Consider the following 6000-nt stretch of genomic DNA (forward strand, 5'->3'; position numbering starts at 1 on the left):
GCAACGACTATAGGAAGCTGAAGGAGGTCTCAAAGTTCGACGCCTACCCAATGCCTAGGGTAGATGAGCTTATCGAAAGGCTAGGACCCGCTCGGTACATCACCACTCTGGACTTCACCAAAGGATATTGGCAAATTCCCCTGTCCAAAGAGGCTAAGGAGAAGACAGCCTTCTCGACGCCAATACGTCAGGATGCCGTTTGGGTTGAAGGGAGCTCCGGCCACCTTCCAGAGAGCCATGGACCGGATCTTAGCACCCCACAAACAGTATGCAGCGGCCTACCTAGATGCTATCGTCATATTTAGCCAGGACTGGGAAAGTCATCTGGACAAAGTTCAAGCCATACTTGATGCCCTAAGGAAGGCGGGCTTTACTATCAACCCGAAGAAATGTGCCATGGGGATGGAGGAAGCCAAGTACCTAGGGTACGTGGTTGGTAGAGGGGAAATAAAACCACAAATAAATAAGGTCGAGGCGATCTTGAACTGGCCACAGCCCCTCTCGAAGAAGCAGGTCAGGGCGTTTCTAGGCATTGTGGGCTACTATCGAAGATTTGTCCCTAACTTTGCCCTGATAGCAGCCCCACTGATGGATCTTCTGAAAGGGATGAAGTCAGCTATGGCCAAGTGGTCCCCGGAAGCAGAAGCGACCTGCCAGGAATTGAAACTGGTCCTCTGTAAACAACCAGTCTTGGTGGCACCCAGCTTCTCCAAGGAGTTTGTGGTCCAGATGGATGCATCGGATGTCGGGCTGGGAGCAGTCTTGTCCCAGGAGATTAACGGAGAAGAACACCCTGTAAAATACCTCAGTCTGAGGCTCTCCGCTTGTGAGAAGGACTACTCCATTGTAGAAAAAGAATGTTTGGCCATTAAGTGGGCGTTAGACACTCTGAGGTATTACCTATTAGGTAGAAGGTTCAGGGTAGTGTCAGACCATGCCCCATTGAGGTGGATGCGAGAAAAGAAGGGAAACAATGCCAGAGTGACTAGGTGGTTCCTGGCTCTACAAGATTTTAGTTTCCGGGTAGAGCATAGGCTTGGGAAACAACATGGGAATGCCGCTGCCTTGTCAAGTATTTATTGTATGGTGACAGAAGGTGCCAAGCCCTACGGCTTTGGACAGAGGGGGGGTGTATGTAAGGTTGCTGCCGGACAGATCGTGGACGGGAGGTATGTGTCCTCGAAGTGCCATGCTTCGGTGATGTAGGATCCGGAGAAGCAGGCTCCAGCACACATAGTGCTGAGAGGAATTTAATGGGTCCGGATTACAGGGCCGGGTTTTATGAGCAGCTGAAAGAGCTGGGGGGAACAGCTGCTCACTTACCTCCAGTCCAGGTCTTGGAAGGCTAATTTAAGACAGCTGCGCCTGTCTCTGTCTGTCTGTGTTTGCTGGGCAAGGTGAGCAGACCTTGCAGGTGCTTCTTAGACTCTTCAGGAGGCAGAGAAAAGCACCTTGTTTAAACGGCTGAAGCCGTGCTGCATGGACTTGTTATTTTGAGCTTTGTTCTGTTATTCCTTTTTGTGCCAGGAAAAGGCTGTAACTTTTGTTTCTTAACTGGTGTATGGACACTAAAATAAGCCACCAGTTTGTTTGAACCCGTGGACTGCATCACTGTGTGAACCTGTGCCTACCTCCAAATCCCTACACTATCTATCTATCTATTTATCTATCTATCCATCTATCTATCCATCTATTTATTCATCTATCCATCTATCTATCCATCCATCATACATGGATAGATAGAAAGATAGATAGATACATATATGGATAGATAGATGGATAGATAGATATGAAATAGAGTATATAAGGATAGATAGATGATAGATAATCCTATGATATGATAGGTTTGATCGTGCATTTCCAATGTCTCTTACCACTGCTGCCATGATAGAGCATTTTCTACACTTTCTCGGTTCCTTCTTCCATTGCTGGAGGCTAACTTCTGCCGCATGAAATACAGTGGTGGCCAAAAGTATTGGCACCCCGGCAATTCTGTCAGATAATACTCAGTTTCTTCCTGAAAATGATTGCAATCACAAATTCTTTGGTATTATTATCTTCATTTAATTTGTCTTCAATGAAAAAACACAAATAGAATTGTCCTAAAGCCAAATTGGATATAATTCCACATCAAACCTAAAAAAGGGGATGGACAAAAGTATTGGCACTGTTTGAAAAATCATGTGATGCTTCTCTAATTCGTGTAATTAACAGCACCTGTAACTTACCTGTGGCACCTAACAGGTGTTGGCAATAACTAAATCACACTTGCAGCCAGTTAACATGGATTAAAGTTGACTCAACCTCTGTCCTGTGTCCTTGTGTATACCACATTGAGCATGGAGAAAAGAAAGAAGACCAAAGAATTGTCTGAGGACTTGTGAAACCAAATTGTGAGGAAGCATGAGCAATCTGAAGGCTACAAGTCCGTCTCCAAAGACCTGAATGTTCCTGTGTCTTCCGTGCGCAGTGTCATCAAGAAATTTAAAGCCCATGGCACTGTGGCTAACCTCCCTACATGTGGACGGAAAAGAAAAATTGACGAGAGATTTCAACGCAAGATTGTGCGGATGGTGGATAAAGAACCTCGACTAACATCCAAACAAGTTCAAGCTGCCCTGCAGTCCGAGGCTACAACAGTGTCAACCCGTACTATCCGTCGGCGTCTGAATGAAAAGGGACTGTATGGTAGGATACCCAGGAAGACCCCACTTCTTACCCCGAGACATAAAAAAGCCAGGCTGGAGTTTGCCAAAACTTACCTGATAAAGCCTAGAACTGGAAGTGCATTGAGGTGAAGGTGAAGAGGTATTGGGAATCCTGCAGAAAATACCTGTGTGAATTGCGTGAAGAGGTATTGGGAATCCTGCAAAAAATACCTGTGTGAATTACGTGAAGAGGTATTGGGAATCCTGCAGAAAATACCTGTGTGAATTGCGTGAAGAGGTATTGGGAATCCTGCAGAAAATACCTGTGTGAATTGCGGTGAGTGCTGCATTGTGATCTGCTGAGTGCTTTTCTACCTGTTTAGATTTATTGGGCTTTTTAAAATCTATTTTCTCACTACAGTTTTAGTTTCTTAGTTTACTACCTGTGTATTTAAAGGTTAACTACATTGCACTAAAATCCTGAGGTGTAGATTTACTCACAAGGGGTTAATTAAGGGGAAGGGGTCATAATTAAGGGTTTATAAGGGGCAGCTGGTTGGGCATAAAGTCCTTTGGAAGTGCATTGAGGTGAAGGGTACATTGCTGGAAAAGGAAAAAAAAAAAAAAAAAAACACTTTAAATCTCTTAGTTTGCGAGTGTGAACGAGCTGCGTGTGTCCGGAGCGTAAGTGCGAACGAAAGTAAGTGTGTGACTTGTTTTTCAGTGACTTTGGATTCAGGGAGTTTGGAAGGGAGGACTTAGGACTGAATTGCTGACTGTATTTCATTCTTTCTTTACTTTACTTTTTACTTAATTAATCCACCTGACCTACTTAGCTGATTCCCCCGTCCATACTTGATACTTAATTGATCCCCCGTCCATACTTAACTGATCCCCTGCCAATATCTAATTGATACACTTGCACATCCCTAATTGATCCCCGTCCATACACCTATATATAAATAATTGTGTTTTGTACTTGTATATATATACTGACTGTATCCCCATATTTAGAATGACGTCCATGTTGGACGGAGCCGTGCAGTGTACATCTTGCGCAATGTATGCATTCCGTGAGCACCCACTCGAGGATCCATACTGCTGCGAGAGATGTGAGCATATCGTGCACTTGGAAGCCCAAATTCTGGATCTAAGTGCTCAGATAGCGGTACTGAGGAGCATCGACAACATAGAACGGAGTTTGCTGCTCACCGAGCAGACACTCAATGGGTCAATACTGGGGGTGGAGCATAGAGGGGAAGTGCAGGCTGAACAGGCAGGGAGCTGGATAACAGTAAGGAGGGATAGAGGGAAGAAGTATAGGAAGGCTGGTTCAGAACCGGCATTATTGGAGCATGACAGATCCTCTGACCGCCGGGGGAGTGTATCCTCCAGTAATGAGGGGGAGGGGGGAAGTGTAGGGCAGGCAAGACAGGTTCTGGTAGTGGGTGACTCTATTATTAGGGGGACAGACAGGGCAATCTGTCACAAAGACCGGGATCGCCGAACGGTGTGCTGCCTCCCTGGCGCTCGAGTCCGGCACATCGCGGATCGGGTTGACAGGTTACTGGGTGGGGCTGGCGAAGACCCAGCGGTCATGGTCCACATCGGCACCAATAACAAAGTGAGTGGTAGATGGAGGGTCCTTAAAAATGATTTCAGGGACCTAGGTAGGAAGCTTAGGGCAAGGACCTCCAAGGTAGTTTTCTCAGAAATACTACCAATCCCGCGAGCCACACAGGAGCGCCAACAGGAAGTTAGGGAGGTGAATAAGTGGCTAAAGAGTTGGTGCAAGGCAGAAGGGTTTGGGTTCATGGAGAACTGGGCCGACTTCGCGGTCGGATACAGGCTCTACCGTAGGGACGGGCTGCACCTCAATGGGGAGGGTGCAGCGGTGCTGGGGAAGAAGATAGCTAATAGGTTGGAGGAGTTTTTAAACTAGAGACGGGGGGGGGGGGAAACCAAGGAAATAGGTGGGATGTGAGGCAAGCAAGGGGGAAGGGGAGAAGTGAATATAATGAGGGTGGAGAGGGGGGTGGGGATAGTACAGTTAGATCATTAGAGAAGAATAGGATGCTAAATAAACCCAAAGTTTTATCTTGCATGCTGACCAATGCAAGAAGCCTGACCAATAAGGCGGATGAGCTGCGGGCGCTTATATGGGAGGAGAGGTATGACATCGTAGGTATAACAGAGACTTGGCTAGACGATAGCTACGACTGGGCGGTAAATTTATTAGATTATAGTTTATTTAGAAGGGACCGGAAACAGGGGAAAGGCGGAGGAGTCTGCTTATATGTAAAGTCATGTCTAAAACCCAGACTAAGGGAAGATATAGGAGAGGGAGAAGAGGGGGTCGAGTCCATGTGGGTAGAGATAGAGGGAACTAAAAATAATAATAAAATATTACTGGGGGTCTGCTATAAGCCACCCAATATAACAGAGGAGAATGAGAATCTGCTATTAGGACAAATAGACAAAGTAGCAAAACATAATGAAGTGATTGTAATGGGGGATTTCAACTACCCGGATATTGACTGGGAAACAGAAACCTGTAGATCTCATAAAGGAAAAAGGTTCTTGACAAATATTAAGGATAATTATCTCTCCCAACTAGTGCAGGAACCAACGAGAGGGAAGGCCGTGTTGGACTTAATATTGACTAATAGGCCTGATAGAATAACTGAGGTACAGATAGGGGGGCACCTAGGTAATAGCGACCATAATATTATCGACTTCAAAATGCCCTTCAGTAGGGTTATCAATAAGGGAACAACAAAAACATTAAACTTTAGGAGGGCGAAGTTTGATCAGCTGAAAGAAAGCCTTCAACTTATTGACTGGGACAAAGTTCTTAATCAAAGGAATACGAATAGTAAATGGGAAACCTTCAAAAGAATTCTGAATACTCAGTGCGAGAGGTATATACCGTATGGGAATAAAAGGGCCAGAAATAAGAGGAAACCAATATGGTTGAACAAGAACGTAAAAGGGGCGTTAAATAGCAAAAAAGAGGCATTCAAGAGATTAAAACAGGAAAACAGTAAGGAGGCACTAATGTGTTACAAGGAAAAAACGAGAACCTGTAAAAAACAAATAAAAATAGCGAAGGAGGAAACAGAGAGACGTATTGCTAGGGAAAGTAGATCAAATCCCAAACTGTTCTTTACGTATATAAATAGTAAAAGGATTAAATCGGATAATATTGGACCAATAAAAAGTGAGGAAGGCAAAATCATAGAGAAAGATGAGGATAAAGCTAATCTATTAAATATTTTTTTTTCGACAACTTTCACAAAGGAAATCAAACTAACAGGAGAAATGAGAAGTGACAAGCTTAATCCTCCACTAA

The sequence above is a fragment of the Phyllobates terribilis genome, unplaced genomic scaffold (genome assembly GCF_046119375.1).
Source record: "Phyllobates terribilis strain yellow unplaced genomic scaffold, ASM4611937v1 Scaffold_345__1_contigs__length_2012815, whole genome shotgun sequence".
Taxonomy (NCBI): domain Eukaryota; kingdom Metazoa; phylum Chordata; class Amphibia; order Anura; family Dendrobatidae; genus Phyllobates; species Phyllobates terribilis.